This window comes from Leguminivora glycinivorella, chromosome 6, assembly GCF_023078275.1.
Source record: "Leguminivora glycinivorella isolate SPB_JAAS2020 chromosome 6, LegGlyc_1.1, whole genome shotgun sequence".
In the NCBI taxonomy this organism is placed as follows: domain Eukaryota; kingdom Metazoa; phylum Arthropoda; class Insecta; order Lepidoptera; family Tortricidae; genus Leguminivora; species Leguminivora glycinivorella.
Window position 1 is genome coordinate 16,434,849 of NC_062976.1, and position 22,569 is coordinate 16,457,417.

The 22,569-nt window shown below is 38.6% G+C and overlaps 1 protein-coding gene across 2 annotated transcripts in view; it reads right to left on the minus strand.

Moving 5' to 3' along the window:
* Positions 1 to 22,569, minus strand: part of LOC125227181 — a 210,042-nt gene that overhangs the window by 168,665 nt on the left and 18,808 nt on the right. The window contains exon 2 of one of the 2 annotated variants that reach the window (XM_048131417.1): positions 2,074 to 2,105. The exons of the other annotated variant lie outside the window; for it this stretch is intronic. The gene's annotated coding sequence lies outside the window, so the exon portion shown is untranslated. The remainder of the gene's footprint in view (positions 1 to 2,073; positions 2,106 to 22,569) is intronic. 2 annotated transcript variants of the gene reach the window in all.

The window sequence follows — 22,569 nt, forward strand, 5'->3', positions numbered from 1 at the left end:
CGTGATTCCCTGGGTAATTGTATTGGCATGGGATATGCCTGCACCTGTACGAAGATTAGTAACTTTTTGTCACAAAAGCTTCTTAGTCTTGTACCTGACCGTCTTGTAACATAATGGTACGATTTTTGATAGTTCGTTCTGAATAATTAACTACTATAACGTTTATTTTTAAGTTGTATACTTGTATTCAAATTCCTCACAGTCATTAAAATATACTATGTAAAACACTTAGATTAAAATCTTACAAAGAAATAAAACGAAATTATAACTAAATAACTACTTAAAAATAAACTTATAATAAATATTACTAATTGTATAATTAGAAAATAATAAAAATAGAACCCAATTATAAAAAGAAAAAACCGGCCAAGAGCGTGTCGGGCCACGCTCAGTGTAGGGTTCCGTAGTTTTCCTTATTTTTCTCAAAAACTACTAAACCTATCAAGTTCAAAACAATTTTCCTAGAAAGTCTTTATAAAGTTCTACTTTTGTGATTTTTTTCATATTTTTTAAACATATGGATCAAAAGTTAGAGGGGGGGGACGCACTTTTTTTTCCTTTAGGAGCGATTATTTCCGAAAATATTAATATTATCAAAAAACGATCTTAGTAAACCCTTATTTATTTTTAAATACCTATCCAACAATATATCACACGTTGGGGTTGGAATGAAAAAAAATATCAGCCCCCACTTTACATGTAGGGGGGGTACCCTAATAAAACATTTTTCTCCATTTTTTATTTCTGCACTTTGTTGGCGTGATTGATATGCATATTGGTACCAAATTTCAGCTTTGTAGTGCTTACGGTTACTGAGATTATCCGCGGACGGACGGACGGACGGACGGACAGACAGACATGGCGAAACTATAAGGGTTCCTAGTTGACTACGGAACCCTAAAAACCATCTATCAAAACAGCCTGCGGCATGGTGCCCTATGCCCATTATGCTGGCGGCATTTCCTCGCTGTATCGCTTATTGAATGCATATTGTTAATCATAGTCTTAATGCAAATTGCAAACCGTTTGTACCTATGTAGGTGTTGCGTTATTAAAATTGCAAAAGGTTACTATCATGTTATGGTGATTTTTACTATCTTATTATGGCAGACAGTATGTGACACAATACGAAAGTCGTATAAAGAGACGAGGCTTAGCAAAGTTGTGTTCCTTTTGAAATATTCAAATCTCAGGGGTGACTCCCCGCGTTCCCGTAAAATGCAAAACAAGCCAAGTTTCCCCCTAAATCAGCGGCCGCCCGCGCGACACCGCCCGCACAACAAACAAACTTTCATTTAGCTCCAGAGGTGCTCTCGCCGAACTTCAAGCTAAAAATATGTTTTTTAAACAACAATACACTTTTGAACGAGTAATTACAAAATATGTGGATGAACATATCTATGTAAAATAAAAGCTTTCAGCTTTATACATCGAGCTTGCTAAAAGCTTGTGGCCTCGAGAATCTGATAAATTTGGTCTACATTGTTAAATAAACGAGGCTTTTTGCTTTATCCGACGTTGCATTGTAAGCTATTTATTCATCACTAACTGGGATAAAAGGCTAAACGCTCTACCTATATTAACACCGAGGCTTTTTCAATGTGATAACCTAGCTAGAAACAACAGGCGGCGGAGGATGCAAACAACAATGGACGGGAACAAACGCGACGTCAGCTATTATCTCACTCTAACCTAGTTCTGTCCAGTATGGCGCTCACCACACTGGAAAAGCGAAACGGAGCTAAATTGCCAACGAGTTGTAAATAAACAACTGAACTTGTGGAAAAAATATACGAGGCCAGTCACGTCGAAAGTGAGATAGCACTTAAACAGCTGCTCGTGACAATAGTGGGAGATCGGCGCAGCGGCTCGCGTAGGTGCTCATCATTTTATCGGCAATCACTCATATCATATTTTATGATCAATTTATTGAATGATCTGATAAATATGTGCAAAATAAAAAGATAAAAGAATTGCATGTGAGCAGTATGTAACTTTGTAGTTAGGGATATACAGAGGTAACTTTGCAAAATGATTTATTAAGATGCCTGATTGAAATACATAAGTACTAACCTGAGTCGTGATTTATCGAGTAATCTTCTAACCTGAAACAATCAAAAATATTATGTTAATGAAGTTCAACACGTGGAGTTCAACAACATGGACACACAGATTGTTTTAAAGAACCTGATAATTCTACTATTGTAACAAATTTTAACACTGTTTAAAGTAGGAACCGATTAGAGCATTTGATTACTAACTATGATTGTATGTAGGTACTCGTAAATTGTAGTCTGATATAATTTGTCATTGATATTCAATGAAAAATATATCACAGTACAATCGAATAGTAATTAGTAACTTTCCAATGAGTTGAAAATACAGTTCAGCAGTGCTCAAGCAAAATACCAATTTTTCCCCTAACTCTTAAACCGAATCGTCTGCTCAACAATATCCCGCATAGATCCATTGTACGGCTGGTGCTCAAGAGTTACACCGCTTCAGACGTTAATTGTGTCATTGTTACTGGCCTCTTCCAGATTATTTCGTGTTAGCAACTCCGAGGGCCGAAATTTTCGCTGACATCGAGAGACCTTCGAGGAAACGAGATAACTTGAAAGTTAAAATAATGTTATATACTTAAGGGTGCGTTAAATTCTGCCGTGCCGGCGACATCGTTGACAATTTCTTCCATGTACCTTTTAAGAAAGGAGAGCTTTATTTTATTACGTCACTTTATACAGGAAGCTCAAGACCTTGGAGCTTTTAATAGGTACGATGAACTAAACTGAACTAAATAGTTGTATGATATGTAGATCGGCTCCTTCGGTGATATACAGTTAGAGCGATTACGTGCAATCCAAATCAGATCTGAACCCATGAACATATTATAAGATCCTTTTATAGTTAGACGAACTATTAGTACCTATGGTAGTTTACGCACTAGATCCGAAATGACGGAAAGAAATCGGATGAAGGAGAACGGATGTAGGTATACAAATAGTTCTACGGCTATGACGTACCTACCTTATTTCGGGTTCGGATCGGACGTAGTGCAAAACCGCTCTTATTCGATGTGTCACATCTTGACAGCTTTTTGAGGAATAAAGTCGCGGATCTACTTAGGTATACATAATAATAGCAACTAAGTTCAAATCAGTTAAGAAGAAAGAAAGTTACCGAATACGCCCATTAATTCCGATCATATTATCATCGGCTCGTCTTTATGAGGCTGTCACATAAATAAAACTCCCGGCCCATTAGCCCGGCGCGGTGCGTATGAGCCTTACAAATATTGGCGGGGGAGGCTGGGGCAAGCTGGACCTCATCAATATCTGTCGTCAGGCACCGACTTGCCAAATGCCAAATTATGAATGAGACATGACGAGGTAATTCTATGTCCACACTTATGACCTAATTCGTTTACTTGCGTCATAATGAAAGATTTTTTTTAAAGGAGCAAGCTCTTTTAATAGACTGTACGTTCAGCTTTTGTACTTTCCAAATAATTCAAATATATCTTTCATAAGTCCTAGAATAGGATTAGGTAGCTACATAAAATAAATCGCAATCTAATCTTATTACAAACCAGAAAAACCCTGATATTTTAAACCAATATTATTCCTGTCAAAGAAACTACCCTACTTAGGATTCTTAGTAAAAAGCTATTTACCAAGACCTAAAAAAGCTTTAAGCCGCTTATAACATCGAGTTTTATTTTCAAGATCTTTTTAACGTTTACGCCACCCTGTTTATATTTGATAGCCTGTGTGGGATCCCGGCGCCTGGATGGAGTTTACAACTGTGTCAAGGATGATAAGCGGAAAATTTCCTTTGAGAACGCAGAATACCCGCGTTAAACGCGCCCGGGTAAGCGGACGCAACTAGCTCGGGCCGCACGAGAAATTCTCGTTTAATGGCTCATAGTTTACACAAACCGTTTAAATGTAACTTAAACCTTTAATTTACTTACTCAGTCTTTAGCTGGGAAAAAAGAGTTTGTTATTCTGAAAAATATTTTAAGCTAGTTAGGCCCCGGCAAGCTCGGCCGTATGTAACCATAACCATACAAATGTGCTGAAATTTAATTAAACAGTAGGTACTCATAGAACAATAAAGACAATGATGATGATGATGATGACAATGATGATGGAGGACAATAAAGGGCTGAAATGAGTGTTGGAGAGAACTTATAAACCACCTTATCCAATTGTATTAAGTACAAAGTTTCAGAGCAATCGTAACTTAACTATTATCTAGATAACCGAGCTTGCAATCGATTACCACATTGTCAGTGCTGAGTTTGCTTAAGTTAATATTAAAAAACTCGCAATAATTCTAACTTTACCAATATTTTAAATCGAACCGATCCGGATAATTTCAACTTTTATATCGGCGCCAAGCAGCGTGCCAAAACTTTAATAAGCTGAACAATAACTCCCCGACTGTCTTAGTAGCGATTGTTTCATTACTTGATGGCATGAGGCCAGTGGAATATAAAATGGGGCTACTCTCCCCGTAGCCGAGAGTACAATCATAGCTCTTCTGTATTGGTGGTGACAGAGCAAGTTGCGTATCGCCAGTGTCCCGATCGGGCCGTACCGACTCTGTTCGGCTCGCAATTGATATACAGAAATTATTAGGTTTGGTATAAGTTAACGTCCCTTGCGTGCAATACCACAGATAACATAATTACTTGAGTTTTGACAATCCTAAATACCCGAAAGGGATAGTGCCATTGACATGGGACAACACATTTCGACCCTGAACGGCTGTCAAACTTCCGTTTTTTAAGGTGTCGTTTTTGTTAGTGTCCAGCTGAGCATAGTTCGCCATGGAGCTTCAACGATTGTGCTCTTGGCTACAGGAGCTGGATAGCTGCATGCTCTTGCTCTCTGCAGCACGTGGCCGCTTCAATATAACGGGATTTATTAACACGCCCGACGTCCAATTAAGAAAATATTCTGTAATTTCACCGGAGGCGGGGTTGGCATGTCCACAAATAGGGTGAGATTGTTTGTTTTTGTTGTGACAATTAACGTAATTAATGTCATTAAGGCTATACTAGGATTGCTTTATGACCATTTTAATTTGATTTATGTAAAAAATATTATTTAACGTTTTTATGAGCACTGATTAATGGGTGGATAGGTACCCAATATACTTTAGATATAGGCGCTCACATTCCTTTTCATGAGTAGGTATTTCATTACAGTATGTAATACCTAAATAGATCGTTCATATTTCAAATACCTTAATTGGAGACCGCAATAACGCATTATATAAATAGGTTACGGATTCATCCAGAACTTGACATTATTTCCTATTGCATCACATCTACAGTTAAATTTAGGTCGTATTTGAAATAATTCAATTGATCTCACAATTACATTAGTTAAATTGTAGATTAGGGTCGGCTACAGATTTCAATATTAACAAATAGTTTTAAATTAAATACATTTGTCATGGGAGAAACAAATTGTAGTTGGTCAAGGTCATATTGGTTTATAATATCCTTAACGTTTGTTACCTTCATAAGTTTGAAATCCGATTAAAGGCAATAAATAGAGTTGAATACAATGCAGATGAAGTCGCTGTCAGAAGTTAGTAATTAATAAATGAAATAAAACAAAATGCGGTTGAGCGTCCGGACAATATTAATAAAATGACATCTGAACGCTATTTAATTATTTTTTTTCCTTGACTAGTGCAGGAAATAGTTGGTGGTCGTGACAGTTTTATCGATGCGCGCACATTAACCCATTTACTCGGATCTGAGCCGGCGCATGGCGCATGGTTGAGCAACGATTTTACTGATCAAATTGTTGGATGTTGCAGTAAACATGTAGGTTATGATGGACTCAATAAACTAGCGCATTCTATTCTACTTGAGCATTAACATCAAATAGAATTATGCCGTTTTATTATTCAATAAAGCAGCGAAGAGCAGAGAAGAGCTATCAGGGTATCATGTACCAACTATATTACTACCTAACACCTGTATAAAATGAACATGATCGCAATAAAGATTTGAATTGAATTGAATTGAATTGAAGATAGTAGGTTTTGATTTAAATAAGAAATCCACGAACGACACGCATCGCATGGCTGTAACGCATGGTTTGATAATTTATCCCTTGTTTTGGTGCAGAGTTCTACCTATACCTACGTATAATAATTTAATTAGTCGTATCAACTTTATTTGATATATTGCAAATATACGCTAGAAGTGTGAACCAAAAGAGGTGATTGGTAACCTCGAGATACGTCACTAGTGTCTCAACAATGCGTAGGTGGATGCTTTCGTATAAAGCATTATTTGTAAAGGGAGATGTGAAGAGACCAATATTACATCAAGAGTTCAAGACTAACTTTATTTTTAACTCCCGACGCAAACACGACGGAGTGTTTTACGTGTCTGTCTGTCTGTGTTTTTAGGGTTCCGTACCTCAAAGAGGAAAAACGGAACCCTTATAGGATCACTCGCGTGTCTGTCTGTCCCTCTGTCACAGCCGATTTCTCCGAAACTACTAGACCGATTTACTTGAAATTTGGCACACGTATGTAAACAAGTGGCCCAAAGACGGACATGTAATATAATTAAATGAAATTAAACGAAATTTAATCATAGGGGCCACTTTTGGGGGTAAAATTGAAAATTAAAAATCAAAGTTATTAGAACTATATTGTGCTACATATCAAATGAAAGAGCATTTTATAAGCATCTCAAATATATATTTTTTATAGTTTTTATTTTGGTAATTTAGAAGTAATTTAAGAAAATAAGCAAAAAATGACCATTCCCCCCCCTTATCTCCGAAACTACTTAGCGTAAAATTTTCAAAAAATACACGAGATAGCCCTCTACCTATAGATTACAGGAAAACCTATTAGAAATCTACAGTCAAGCGTAAGTCGGACTTAAGAGAAAAAAACTCAAATTGAGATTTTTCACTCACTGCCGCTGCAAGTACTTACTAAATGTTTTGAAATTTTGTGAGCGCCATGGACAGGTAGAAAGAAATTCATTTCTGTTTAGAAATTGTTAAAAATTTTAAGCATTTGCCAAAATGACTTAAGTTCCTACTAAAAAAGAGGCGCTTACGACTGTTTAGAACTGCACTGACCATAATATTGCCCTAATAGGTCAAAAAAATTGTGCCACCGACAACCAAAATCTGAAGTCTATTTGCTCTATCTCTTATAGTTTCCAAAATATACGCAAAATCTTTAAAGTACAAATCTAGTTTACGTTGCCATCACATGTTGTCAGGCGCTCATGACCTTTTTGTATGGAAATGTCGAAATCCGACTCGCACTTTACCGATTTTCATAGAAAGTTGTGTTTTATTATAGTTTTGAAGGAGGTTTCTTGTTTTTAACCACCAACGCAAAAATATTATAATAATAATAGGTTTGACGCTTGACATGTCTGTCTGGCATCATAGCTCCCGAACGAATCAATCGATTTTGATTTAGTTTTTAATGTTTAAGGTGAATTCGTCGAGAGTTTTTTTTGTACCACGTAGGTGGCAAACATGCATACGGTCCGCCTGATGGAAAGCGGTGACTTTTACATATGGACGCCTGCCACTCAAGGAGTGGCACATGTGCGTTGCCGACTCGACTCATTAGAAACTTGTACAAACCTGTACTTAGAAGGGGCCTGATGGGTGCCGACGACTCAAAGGACCGAAGGAAGGAGGGGGAAGTAAGGAAGGAGTACCGCACCCTCGTTGAGCTCTGGCTGCCTTACTCTCCGGCAGGAACAAAACAATGAGTAAAGTCTAGTGCTACTTGATTGCGGTCTTTTGTAAAGCGGAGGTATTAGACTCTGCTCTACCTTAGAGTATATTCAATTTAGTATTAGAGTTATCAGTCAAGAAATTTAAATGCAGCGCCATCTATTATTAGTTTCGACAACTTTTCATGTGACTTTCCATGCCTAAAGGTTCGCACAAGTCTCAAGTCGCGTAAATTACTTAGTAAATTTTGCCGAGAGACGGCGCTAAATACAATAATACTCATTAGAGTACCTATACTTCTAGTCAAAGACATATATAACTCCGTATAGACAGATAAAGTCTAAGAATAAAACGTACTTACCTCAGTACCACACAGAAGAAGGGCTCAGCTAGATTGCGCTAATATTAATATTAACACGCTTTTATTAGGTCGTCGTGTATGTAACTAACTATGTAATGGAATCTACGGAGGCTAATTTAACCATCTTCCAAGGATCGTAGCGTAATGATAATTTGCAGCTGTATGTGGTTCTGATGACAGTACAATAATATGGTACTGTTGAACTGATCTGATGATGGAGCCGGAAGATATGAACTGGAACTACATGATGGAACATCGTATCATAGCTGTTTTTGGGTTTCTTAGAAAAGTCTTGTAATGAACTTTGACATAGATTAGGTTTCAAGGTCTGATGATGGAGCCGGAAGATATGAACTGGAACTACATGATGGAACATCGTATCATAGCTATTTTTGGGTTTCTTAGAATAGTCTTGTAATGAACTTTGACTACGATTAGGTTTCAAGGTCTGATGATGGAGCCGGAAGATATGAACTGGAACTACATGATGGAACATCGTATCATAGCAGTTTTTGGGTTTCTTAGAAAAGTCTTGAAATGAACTTTGACTACGATAAGGTTTCAAGGTCTGATGATGAAGCCGGAAGATATGAACTGGAACTACATGATGTAACATCGTATCATAGCTGTTTTTGCGTTTCTTAGAAAAGTCTTGTAATGAACTTTGACTACGATTAGGTTTCAAGGTCTGATGATGGAGCCGGAAGATATGAACTGGAACTACATGATAGAACATCGTATCATAGTAGTTTTTGGGTTTCTTAGAAAAGTCTTGTAATGAACTTTGACTACGATTAGGTTTCAAGGTCTGATGATGGAGCCGGAAGATATGAACTGGAACTACTAAAAAGACCAACGTAGTATTTAAAATAAGTTGGGATAGGGTTTTCTTGAGACCCTTAAGAGCAAATAAAGGGGGGCTCAGGGGCGATCGAAGCTCCCCACAAAAAAGACAGATCAACGTAGTATTTAAAATAAGTTGGGTTAAGGTTTTCTTGTGACCCACCAGAGGAAATAAAGGAGGGGCTCGGGGGGCGAAGCCCCCCGCAAAAAAGAAAGATCAACGTAGTATTTAAAATAAGTTGGGTTAGGGTTTTCTTGTGACCGTTCAGAGTAAGTAAAGGGGGGGGCTCGGGGGAGAAGCCCCCGCAAAAAAGAAAGATCAACGTAGTATTTAAAATAAGTTGGGATAGGGTTTTCTTGTGACCCTTAAGAGCAAGTAAAGAGGGGCTCGGGGGCGAAGCTCCCCACAAAAAAAAGATCAACATAGTATTTAAAATAAGTTGGGATAGGGTTTTCTTGAGACCCTTAAGAGGAAATAAAGGGGGCTCGGGGGCGAAGCCCTCCGCATAAAATAAACATCAACGTAGTATTTAAAGTAAGTTGGGATAGGGTTTTCTTGTGACCCTGAAGAGCATGAATAAGGGGCTCGGGGCGAAGCCCCCGCATAGAAGAAAGATCAACGTTGTATTTAAAATAAGTTGGGATAGGGTTTTCTTGAGACCCTTAAGAGCATATAAAGGAGGGCTCGGGGGGCGAAGCCCCCCGCATAAAAGAAAGATCAACATAGTAGAGAATGCCTTAAAGCATAAGTCCGCCTTTTGTACTGCAAGATTTTCTTTTATCACTGCTTCCAGTAGTTCCACAGGTGGAAAATGATCTTTATTACTAGATTCACCTACTTTTATCAATTTTAAAGCACTAGTGGATAAAATGCGTTTTTACCCGCTGGTATTAAAGGACAAAACACGTGTTTCCGAGCTAGTGAGGGGAAAAATTCAATGTTGGCTGCTCGCGTGCGGTCCGTTTGTTAACGTAGGTAAGAATTTATAATAGCGTCATTTTGTGAACATCAAAGGAGTGAGCCTTCTGTACTTGTACTATATTCTGTGACAAAACTAACAACATGTGTTCCAAGTACAACATTCGAAATGCCGGAAAGTTAGTAGGTATCGACCGTAAATTGGCGAAATCCAATTTACGGTCAAATTAACACATGTGATGGACCCTGCCGTCTATAATAAATTGCCGCAATATGTGGTTGAAGCGCATAGTGTGTCGAACTTTAAGTACCTATCGCTTAAAAAATTGGCTGGTCGAGCACCCGTTCTACACTTATGACAATTTTTTTATTACCTAATTAGAAAAATATTTTTGTGCATTTTTTATGTGAATATTGCCTAACATTTTGTAATTTCAATCTTCTGTCTATTTATTCTCTAAGTATTATTGTTGTATGAATATTATTTTTTTAAATCAAATCTTGACGTGTAAAATGGCGTTAAATGAATAAATGAATATGAGTATGAGTAGTATGATTATTTTAACCATTGAAAGTTTGTACGGAACCCTCGGTGGGCGAGTCCGACTCGCACTTGGCCGGTTTTTTTTGTTTGAAAGCTGAATTACACCGTGTCCAATAAGTCCGAATACTCACATTTTACCTCAGTTCTAAAGATATAGGGATCACAGGCCATCAAATTCTTATTTAAACTAAAGAGTATATTCCTCTTAATATAACCACAAAATTAAAATTTTGAAAAAACCCTCGACCGCGATCTAGTGGACCGATTTTCATGAAAAATGGCTAAGAACACTCCCGACTAATACAGCTTTCAAATAAAAAAAAAACTAAATCGAAATCGGTTCATCCGTTCGGGAGCTATGATGCCACAGACAGACACACACACAGACAGACAAACAGACAGACAGACAGACAGACAGACAGACAGACAGACAGACAGACAGACAGACGGACAGACAGACAGACACGTCAAACTTATAACACCCCGTCGTTTTTGCGTCGGGGGTTAAAAATACAAGCACAAAGTACATGAAATTTCCGAAGTGTCTAAGAAAAACAAAGAGGTAAAGTGCCAACAAAATACTTGCTCGGCACGCAGGTGACGAGTTATTTTTTATAAGGAGAATCTGTATGTGATAAAACAGACGCCACGTGTCCAAAATAAACTATTATGGGTACCGAGGATAGATAACGTTCCGGGCAACTAGAAAAATGTGCCTAGGTTCCAGAGCTCACCATCGGCCCAGGTGTGGGATGCAGTATGTAAGCGAGGTAAACTACCTTCAGTACTTACAGATAAAAGCGTTAAAATCAACGTTTTTTTCTTTAAAACCAAGGTTTTGGAGAAAAAATGCCTTAAAGTTAAAAAGGATGCTTGGGAATGAGTATCATGTGTCCCAACAAGACGCACCTCCAGCACATTCGGCAAATGGTATTCTAGCGTAGTTTCAGACTAATTTGGCAGTTTTTTATCCGAAACATGAGTGGCCACCCAGGCCTCCAGGTTTAGGCGTATTAGACTATAAGACTAAATTTTTATAAAATCATAAACCTACATCATTTCAAAAAGGTTATCGAGAGTATTTGAGATGAAATGTGAAGAAAACGGTGCGTGCCGCGTGTGATCCGTTTGAGAAGCGTTTGAGGCTGGTAAACAAGTTAATGCTGGAGTTAATCCAAAACATTTGTTGTGAATGTAGTAAATAAGAGTGCCATTCATAAAATATAATAATAATGTAGTAACTATTTGTTCATTTTGTTTTATTGGCTATTTGTGCTGTATTCAAACTTATTGGACACGGTGTAGTCGAGAGTGTTCTTAGTCATTTCGGTCCACTATGTTAGAATTGTTGATAATGTGCCTCTGATGCGATCTGAAGTAAGCTTTTGCAATGACACCTACTGACGCTAGGGTCCGTTTTTACGAGCCCGCCCCACTCCTTGAATTTGTTAGGCGAGACGATAAAACGCAAACAGTGATAAAAGTGTAAGTAACTAAAAATTAACTCATAAAAAGACAGAAACGCTATAACGGAATGGGACATCTCAATCAAAGGGGAGTTTCCTGTTGTTCGGGTGAGATGAAAAACTCCTAATAAAAGTATTGAAAAGGTGCCATTATTGCCCACGTTTTGTTAGGAAACGGTATTGCCGCGCTTCCTGAGACACATTTGTAAGAATTTACATTGTAACATTATGATGGGAAACTGTACCCGCAATTGTACTCGTAAATCAAACGTAAAAAGGTAAGCAAAAGCGAGAGTTAACCAATATTCACAGAGATTTTCTTACAGGGGACCGATTTTTGAATCTCAAACGCATGAATTCGCCGTTCGAAAGTCGTAGCATTACGTCGTTTTCCACAGACTTTCGAACGGCGAATTCATGCGTTCGTGATTCAAAAGTCGGTCCCCAGACTACTCTTTACACAGCATATTCAAACATTATTTGCTGTATCCATTGGATCCACGAATTTATATAGACATCTCGATTCTGTTAACGAATGCAAATAACGCTGACTACACAGCCAACATGCCAATCACTCCATAGCATAGCGAACTAAATGCAACTGTCACTGTCGAACGGTTAACAAAGACACAAATAATTTCGTTATCGTTGTACGTTTGTCACCATGTCATGGGTAGCCAGTACAATTTTACGCATAAACTAATTGTTTATTTGTATTAAGTAGGTAAACAAGTGAAAACGTATAGACACAAAAAACGTAACAGTGTATTACGGATATCTATTTAAGATCTTATTTTATATACGACTGTCTCGCCGTACAAATACACTATATCTTACCAATATATCTCCACGATGGTATCACATGAAAAACTTGGACAATATATTCAAAGCCATATATTATGTCGCACCGGCCCACTTTAATAGCATTCAATAAATTCCAGTCAGCCTGAATGTAGTGTTTGCTAACCTTGTTAGAACCTCTAAGCATCTTACATGTATCCTCCAGCCGCCAAACAGTCGGGCTCCTGTGCTATTAGAATTGCTTCTAAAACAGAGACTAAGCTAGTACTATGAACCAGTGAAAGGGTTTTATCTGTCTATCTGTAGTAGCAGCCAAACGACCTAGAAGATATAGTTACGTTGGTCAGAGGAGTCTTCGACTTAAACGCAATGAGAAACGGTCTGAACGGGCCGCTTTCAAGGACTTGATTGTCTTCATCATAAAAACTCGTCACGTGCCGCGCCCTCTGCGCAAACTGACGGAGGTCTCCTCGATATCAGCAGTTTATTCCCATCGCCTTTCTTCGAACTATTTGAAACTCTATTCCTATATCCCCAACAAGTAAACCTTACACTGGATTCCTAGAGGCAACAGCTCACCAGAGCTTTGTAAGGAATGAGGGTAACAACCCTATACGCGGGAATTGCCTCATTCTAAGGTGAGAATTTCGCCATAAAATCTTTTAGAAGAAGTCTGAAGCACTTAGTTCCTTGGACTTATTTATTGCAATCGTTTGCAGGTGTCCTGTACCAGCTCCAATAAAGTCACGCTTGAAACCTGTGTAAGTACGAGTATTAAGGTTTGAAATGTTTCGATCTTACAGAAGCATTTAATAAAAGATGCTTGTAGTTTTGATATATTGGGAGTTAAGGAGTCGCTTACAACTCATGTAAAAGTATTTGTTTTGTGCTATGTTAAAAATACCTACTTATTACTATGAACACGTAAACTCCCTAACAAAAACAAAGCAGCCCGTTTTTGTTGCCCTTGATGAGTGCATTTCAATTTTATCACAAGATAATGCTTTTATAGTCCATTATGGAGCCCCAAAGAACCATTGAAAGTAAAGAATGGAATAGAATATGGAAGATATCAACAACTGTGACATTGGACCCGCGTCCGGTGCGCCCTTCGCGATATATAGCCTCCGACTTCGAGTTGCCGAAACAGCGGGGACGGGACAGATCGCGCACGATTTATGTATGTTTTGCTTTCTCTGGAAACCTTGCATAAAGTGAGCGAAGTCCGAGCGATTTGAATAAGTGATAAAGCTATGGCTGGCCGTAGGTGATTGATGAATAGGCAAATATAATTGATAGGTGAATAGGCTGATGATTCATCTTGAAACAAGTTTCGGGTTAGTCATGCTCCTATTTCTAAAAGGTTTACATAAAATAACAAAGGTTTTTACACATATGTATGATATACCTAAGTATAATGTTTACCTGTAGAAATTCAATAAAAGCATGTATAGATAATAATGTAAGATTATTTTGTTCGTCTTTGCGATTGGATTTATTACACAAACAGAATATATACATAACTACACTCGCTTGATGTGTAGTTATATACCTATATATATGTGAGTGTTTGCCTTAATTGCATACATTTATAAAAGGCTGTTGGTATATTGTCAAAAAACAAATGAAGTTTGCTCCATGAACGATAATATAATACATGTATGGAATTAGACTAACAGCATGAAAGAGTCTATATTAGGCGTTGTGAAAGTTGTCAAACAAACAAATTGCAGTATAATTTATCTAGCACATCGTGTGAGCAGTGTTGCCATATAAAGCTGTAGTTTTAAAAGTAGCACGTACCTATAATTAGTTACTTCCATTTAATTTGATACATTTTTCGTCTGCTTTTTTGAATCAACCTGCGTGTAATAACTTCACGAGAGCCTTTCTACTGAAAACCTCGTTCGTGTCTCTGCGTTGCAGTTGCCTGATAGCTAGTAACTAAGTTGGGAGTGGCTTTTAAATTTAGGAAGCGCCTGGGCCGAGCATTAATGACCTGAGCCGCCATTTTGAAGGGCTGCTTCGAGGAAAACTTCTCACTCGCCCTCCGAGGGGAAGTAATGCGTTTTCCTTTATCACCGTAGGACAGTTCGCGCACTTCTTGACAAGGGGACTTTTACGATTATTGTGCTCGCGATGTAACATGCGAAGTGCAATGAAAAAACTATGCCTTCGATCGTTCGCCGCAAATGGACGAGGGACCCCGCCACCAATCTTTATAGTCCCGTTATGTACAGTCAGCTTTAATCTTTTTATGGACTACTTGACGCCATTAAAAACAGACGCGTCGGGAATTAATAAGCATGGCGATTGGTAGCTGTCCCGCAAAGTTGTTGATTACCATAACATAGCACGCACCTGTAAATCATGCTAATAACCGAATTAACTATAGCACAATATATCTACTACTAAACTACTTAATAAAAATCGAAACTATAGAGATATCTAATGATGTTTTGTTTTAAAATCCAAGTTACATTTACAATTTCATCTTCGTTGAATACCCTAAGGGCCGGTTACATCAAACCGCCTGTCACCGTTAAAGCGTTCGTTAAATTTTATTGTATGGTAAGTTCCATAGAAGTCCGCTGCGTGACGATGATGTGTCTGTCAAATGTGGTTGATGCAACTGGCCCTTAGTCTAACAGAAACCACGGCAAATATACTCTGAAAATTCTAAAATTATTATTTTTTATAACGGTAATTGTTGCAACAAATATTTCATGCTGCACATACTAAATAACCGCAGCGATTTTTAATAGCTGCGCGACGAGATTTAAATTTCACAACATTCGTTCTTTTTTTCAGGTCGCTGTAAGCTAACAGCTTTCTATAAAAGGATTAGGTTAGAGTTACAATATAAGCAACATTGCGACACGCGCCACGAGCGCGGCATTTCAAAGCAGTGACGCAAAATGCGGCGCAGCGGCTAAAAATGTCAAAATCGTGTGTTTCTCCTAACAACGCCGGCAGCATGGAATAAATAATATTACTACCGTACAGAAAATAAAATACACTTCCTACAGAATAGTTTGACAGGCGGTTCACTAGTCGTACCGGAAAGATATCGGTCACACCGAGCGTGAAATAATGCGCCATATGTTGTACAACAGCAATTAGTTATCGGGCGAAAGCGCAAGTGTTCTCATGCGGATAGGTCGCAAAAACCTTAATAAATGTGTAGTTAGTTAACTACATGGTGGAGCAGTGTAAGAGTAACGAGTGAATAACACATAATTACACATGGCATAGCGAGGAAGGATGCACCCCGGCCCCCGCTTGTGCATGACTGCATGTCAAATGCATACTGTGCATGTGCGAGCACAAGTGCATACTCCATTCGAGCTGAGACTTGATAGTTCAATGTAACGATACATGTGCACTACGGATAGAATACTACCATCTCGCAACAAACTATATGACAGCATGCAATAACTTTAGATAACATTTGAGAATGAATCGAATCTGAATGAGCCTCGGTCCCGGGTTCGAATCCCGGTAAGGGCATTTATTTGTGTGATGAGCACAGATATTTGTTCCTGAGTCATGGATGTTTTCTATGTATATATATGTATGTGTTTATCTATATAAATAAATAATAAATAAATAATAATAAATATTATAGGACATTCTTACACATATTGACTGAGGCCCACAGTAAGCTCAAGAAGGCTTGTGTTGTGGGTACTCAGACAACGATATAAATAATATATAAATACTTATATACATAGAAAACATCCATGACTCAGGAACAAATATCTGTGCTCATCACACAAATAAATGCCCTTACCGGGATTTGAACCCGGGACCGCGGCGCAGCAGGCAGGGTCACTACCGACTGCGCCAGACCGGTCGTCAAAAGTATATAAGTAAGTATATCGTCGCCTAACACCCATAGTACAAGCTTTGCTTAGTTTGGGGTTAGGTTGATCTGTATAAGGTGTCCCCCAATATTTATTTATTTATTTATATAATAGAGCATAACGTGAAAAACGAAAGTCAATATTTCGTTATCGACAGATTGCTTCTTTTATTCTCTTATGTTCTTTCATATTCAAGCGTTAAATAAAAAATATATATATATTGCTCTACTTTGTTCATATAGGTAATTCCAAAATAGTATTACTATGTTGATTAATTGACCGCGTGAAGACCTTGATATTATGAAGTCAAATAAGCCCTCAGTAGACAAGACAGCGCAACTATGAATTTATTCTCACCTAAAAGGTCAACGGCCTCCGAATCTGGTTATCTTTGAAGATAAAACTGTCCCCGGAGGCGTCAGCCGAATCCAATAACAAACACTACGTTACGCGTCTCATTCGTCCGAGTTTAGAACGAGTCCGCCTCGATAAAACACGTGTCCTGTTTCCTGAAAATTATTTAACTTATTATTTCCTTTATAGACACTTGCTTTTGTTTTAGAGCTTCTATGGAGAAATGTATTTTAAGTCGTCGCTTCAGGCAACCATGAGTCATCGTTACAAATGTATATTCGTTTCTAATTGTGATGAAAGTTTGATTTGTCTTTAGTAAGTGCTAAATAGGGCAGGCGTGCAGGAGAAAGTGTGAGCAGTCGTGACCGAGACTGGGACGCGCAGCAAGTGGGCCGCTTATCGACACCCCGACGAAAGACCGAGTGCATTGGGCAGATCAACTGGAAACTGCAACACAACACAAGCTACTTTTTAATGTCTATTTGATCAGTTGATAATGATACAGTATGCGTATAAAAGTAGACAGGTCTCAAAGACAACTAACTTTAGTGTGCCATATTTAACACTTTTACAATAAAATGACCAAGTGTCCACGCAGGATCCGCGCATGGTCAAATATGGTCATGAGGGTCATGACCCTAGAGCCTAGGTTGGCCATACAAATAGACCACGTGACCCCCCCATGGGGCCCTGGGCCTTTACCACCGCACTTGTGTACATTATATATAAATCCAGCTCAAATACCAATCCGCTTGTAATATTTTATTCAAGCAAATCTACTACTGAGTACTGAAACTAACAAAACTGCAATAAAATGAGATTCAATAGATATGAATATCAAAGTATCAAATTGCTGCTAAGATGGGTTGGGTTCTTCAGGTGCACTTTGAGGCACTTTCTCAGCTAGACATTTTGCATCGTTCCAAGTGTCAGATTACATAGTTGACAAGCTGAACCGACGTGGATGAGGTCGCGGACGTGGCAGTCCAGAAGGGTTTCTAAAGAAAGTGTAACCAGACGCCGAAGCGTTGCCTCTTGACACTGGAAATCTTGCGGAAAACACTTTCAATTCCAAGGGAATATCGATAAACTTCATAAAATCTTCACAACACTTGGCGTAGTGTATAGTGACCCTGCCTGCGAAACCGAGGTCCCGGGTTCGAATCTCGGTAAGGGCATGTATTTGTGTGATGAACTCAGACAATTATACCTGAGGCATGGTTATCTTCTATGTATATTCTGTATTTATATATCTGTATACATAAGTACCTATGTATGTCGTCTGTCTATGTTGCTAGGCATAGTGATGGCAGATGGACTAAAATGGTGGCCGCTCACAGATGTAAGAAGCACTTGGCATCCGTTAGCTCGTTGGGTGGACGACATCCGAAAAATTGCGGGTCACAACTGGATGAGACTAGCTCAGGACCGGGACAAGCTGCGTACTAGAAGAGAGGCCTATCTATGATCAGCAGTGGGCGATAAATGGCTGATATGATGATGATGATGATGATGATCGTCTGTTTGATGTGAATAACAATTAGGTACCTTAATTTCAGACAAACGATGCCAGTAAAAAGTGTTTAATAATAACAAATCCTCCGATATGAAAGGACAAAACATCCGATATGAACAGAAAAAAATACAAAACATTTTAGCTCTTTCTATCCTAACAAACTTGTGATATTAAGATAACATTGTATAATTCAGTCCACAAACAAACTGGGTAGAGTACATTGGTTAAGTAGAAATAATTAAAGGATTGAACCACTTTTAACAGTCTCTATTATACTAGATTATAAGAATGTCCCGTTAAAAATGCGCTCTCAAGATTTCCTAAAATAGTTACGATTACGGAGCTTAATGATAACCATCAGCATCTTAAAAGGAAACAAGAACACAAAGTGAGCGGAATGGAAACATCCGGCGGGGCAGGCAATAAACAATCGAACCCATCGTTGCACCAAGATAATTACTGGGCACTTTTGTTCTTTTTGTACCTCAGACGATCACAGACGAAGATGGAGTGCCGCCTCGGCAAAAACGACGCCAACAATGGAGGTGCCAATGCGAACCAACAGCTGCCTCCTAACTTTTATGACCACTCACCTAAGTGGAGTAAACCGGTTAACTATTTCTAAATCGTGCTTCAAATTACAATGTTCTGCATACATATATGTATTGTTGTTAACCACATGCAGGTGCAGCACCCGATTAACCTCAGCCAGTGCATTACTAAATACTTTCTCCTTCAATATTCATGATATGCCGTAATTAGCAATTTAATTCGAATTAAATTTTGTGGTAAGCCGGTAACTTTCGTTCGAAACGGGAAGCGGGCACCTATTTTGGTGTAAGATTACCTATATATACCTACTAGCTGTTGCCCGCGGCTTCGCTCGCGTTAGAAAGAGACAAAAAGTAACATACGTCACTCTCCATCCCTTCAACTATCTTCACTTAAAAATCACGTCAATTCGTCGCTCCGTTTTGCTGTGAAAGTCGGACAACAGGCATACACACTTTCCCATTTATAATATTAGTATGGATTAGATAGATAAAACTAGTCTAAATGTGTCATATTACGTCGTTTTAAACGTGATAGGATTCGTGCATGTTGCAGTGTGTTGGGGCGTCGAACTGTTGCGCGGGCGGCGCTGGACGTGACCTCCGCCTGTGCACAACGAGATCCTTCATTATTCAGCTCGCGAACGACTGGCCTTCTGTGCTCGCAATTTCATTCCATTTCATATCTCGCATCAACTTGGCTGACGTCTCATGGGAGCCGGTGTGCTTGTGCGTTGTTCAGGGTTGTAATTCCCTTAGTAGTTATAGTTACCAACCGCAGTCGAAACTTCACCTATGGCCAGTCTACATAGTAAAATTAGCTGTGTCTGAGCCGGCGAGGCGTTCTCAGTTAGACTGGTTGTGGATGCGTCTTCAATAGAAATAGTAACCAGTTGGGATAGCAAGCGCCTGTTGAGTTTTAGATCGGATTACGGATGTAAAAGTTCTTGCATTATTAATAATATTATTTTATACTTTCCTAATGAAGAAATTAGAGAGTATACGTATTGTTCTGGTCCTGCGGATCATTAGAATAAATAGATATCTGATCACTGATCAGATAAAGTTTATGAACTTCATATTGAATAATGCACTAAAAGACAATGAAAACGGGTTACTTTATCATACTGAGTCACGCAATTAGTTACACGTTCTAGTATACGTATATCATCATCCTCCTTGCGTTATCCCGGCATTTGCCACAGCTCATGGGAGCCTGGGGTCCGCTTTGACAACTAATATCAAATGACATTTCGCACGTAAGTTCCGAAAAACTCATTGGTGCGAGCCGGGGTTCGAACCCACGACCTCCGGAACGAAAGTCGCACGCACTTACCGCTAGGCTACCAGCGCTTCCGCTACGCTACCAGCGCTTCTGCTAGGCTACCAGCGCTTCAGCAGCTGCAGGCTGGCAGGGGCTAGTATACGTACATATACCTACGTAATGTTTTATACAGCGTGTGTATTCCATACGGGCGAATATCTTAACGACGATTAGTATCGGACCTAGGAAGCCTAACTACATATTGATTTTTGAATAGATGAAGTTTTTTTTCCATACATAATAATTCAGCACGCAATGTATTACGTCCACATCAATTAGCGTACCTACCCAATCGTCATTACGACATGACGTTTATGTCATGTCAAATTAAGTTGGACGGCGTACATTGCCGCTTGGTCAGATTAAAAAAATAATTACTCTTAATTAATAACACTTTTTAACAAAAGGCTTATCCTATACAATTCGTATAATCAGATACTATATCTGGAAATCTGGATACATTATTCGCCCGTATGGAATCCACACGCTGTATATGTATGTGTGTATTTATGTTTAAAGAATCGAAATGTATTGGACAGCTTCTCGTACACAAATAACTGTCAAAACGGTGCTTATCAACAACTGTCTTTACCCGCTTTACCGCCAATTACCTAGCGTGATATTTACTCATTACTAACCCACGCTAGATATTTCAACAGCTAAAAACACTTAAAACGCTCGGATAGTCGAAATAAATCATTTAATATTTTTGTCAGGTAAAATATCGCTTTTCCAGTGCTCATCGTAAAACTGCAACTTTTATTTTCTCGTGACAGTTTTTCCGCACGAGCGCTTGAGATTCTTTATAGAGTAAAGTGCTATTAAAATTATTAGCACACGACAAATCAATTCATTCGAATACCTTTTAGTACTTCTGAGAATAACGTAAACTGTGAAATTTGTATTGCAGACTGAAGCGAAGTTATTGAAAGTTATAACAATTTAAAAAGAAATTACTAAGAATAAAAATTGAGGTAGGTACTTATTAATAGTATTAGTCTACTTCAAATACACACATGTAACTTATATCATGATTACAAAAGAAATACGTTACGCTCAATACTTTACTCCGGTAAATTATATGTCATAAATAAAAATACCCAATCGTATTCATAGTAATGCTAGAAATTAGCTCTGTTTATCACGAAAACATTTTTTATTCAACGTCAGTTATCAAGTGTGAAAAAGTTTCAACCACTTCATTGCTTTACGTAATGGATATCATTTTTATGTTTTAAAGCACGAAATCCACGCAACTTAAGTCCGTTTTCACATTGTCCGATCCGGTATCGGATGTCGGAAGGATTTCAATAGAAAAAATCGAAGATGGCGCCTGTAATGTATGGGATATCGGTCCGACATCCGATATCGGATCGGATAATGTGAAAACGCACTAAAGCACTGAGCTACATGTAATGTTTTATTAATTTGATTAGTATGCGAGTAAAAAATAATTAAAGTCGGATTAGTAATGCAGTCGGAGAGTTCTCACGCTCCCCTTTGTTACGCAAGCATCGGTGCACGACCACAATGCGTTATTGCGACCATTCCTTGGAATGCACATGGCATTTTTAAACGCGCTAATTACTCACGTTAAACGCCGAAACTTCTGTAGAATAATCAAATCTGTTTCAATGTAATTTACGCTTTGCAGCGCGGGAAAACTGATCATGCCCTTCGCGGCTCTAGCCCTAATTGATAGTATTCATACACTTCAGTTTTTTACTGTACACAGGACGTCAGTAATAATTTTGTAATAAGCGTTTCTTTAAAAGTAAGAAGCTACAATTTAATATAAATGTCGAGGCTTTCTCAAGATAAAGTGCTCGTTGTAAAGATCAAGAACAAAAAAGAATTAGTGAAGGACGAAGGAGTTTAATTCGGAAGACAACTAGAAATAAAATGTAGACGTTTCAATTGACTAAATTTACTAAATAGATAGTTCGTAATGTAATGCAATCCGGTTGTTTTAATTACATACCTACCTACATGTTTCAATGATACTTTTGCTTTTGCTACGCATGCTGATCGTGAAGGTCAGGCTTTGCAATTGTTCCTTCAAGGTAACCGAATGAGTCCTGAGCAGTACCGCATTTATTGTACCTAATGGCTAGGCACGCGATTTAATACCGTTCTGTGACCCCTACTAAGTGCTATTCGGGCGGTTACACATGAGAAATGTAAAAAGGTGTCTCAGGTTCGGCAGGTCGGGGGTTAATCATTGTTGGCGGCGTGACGGCTACTCGCCGGCGCCGGGTTCGGCGGCAATTTGTCAATCA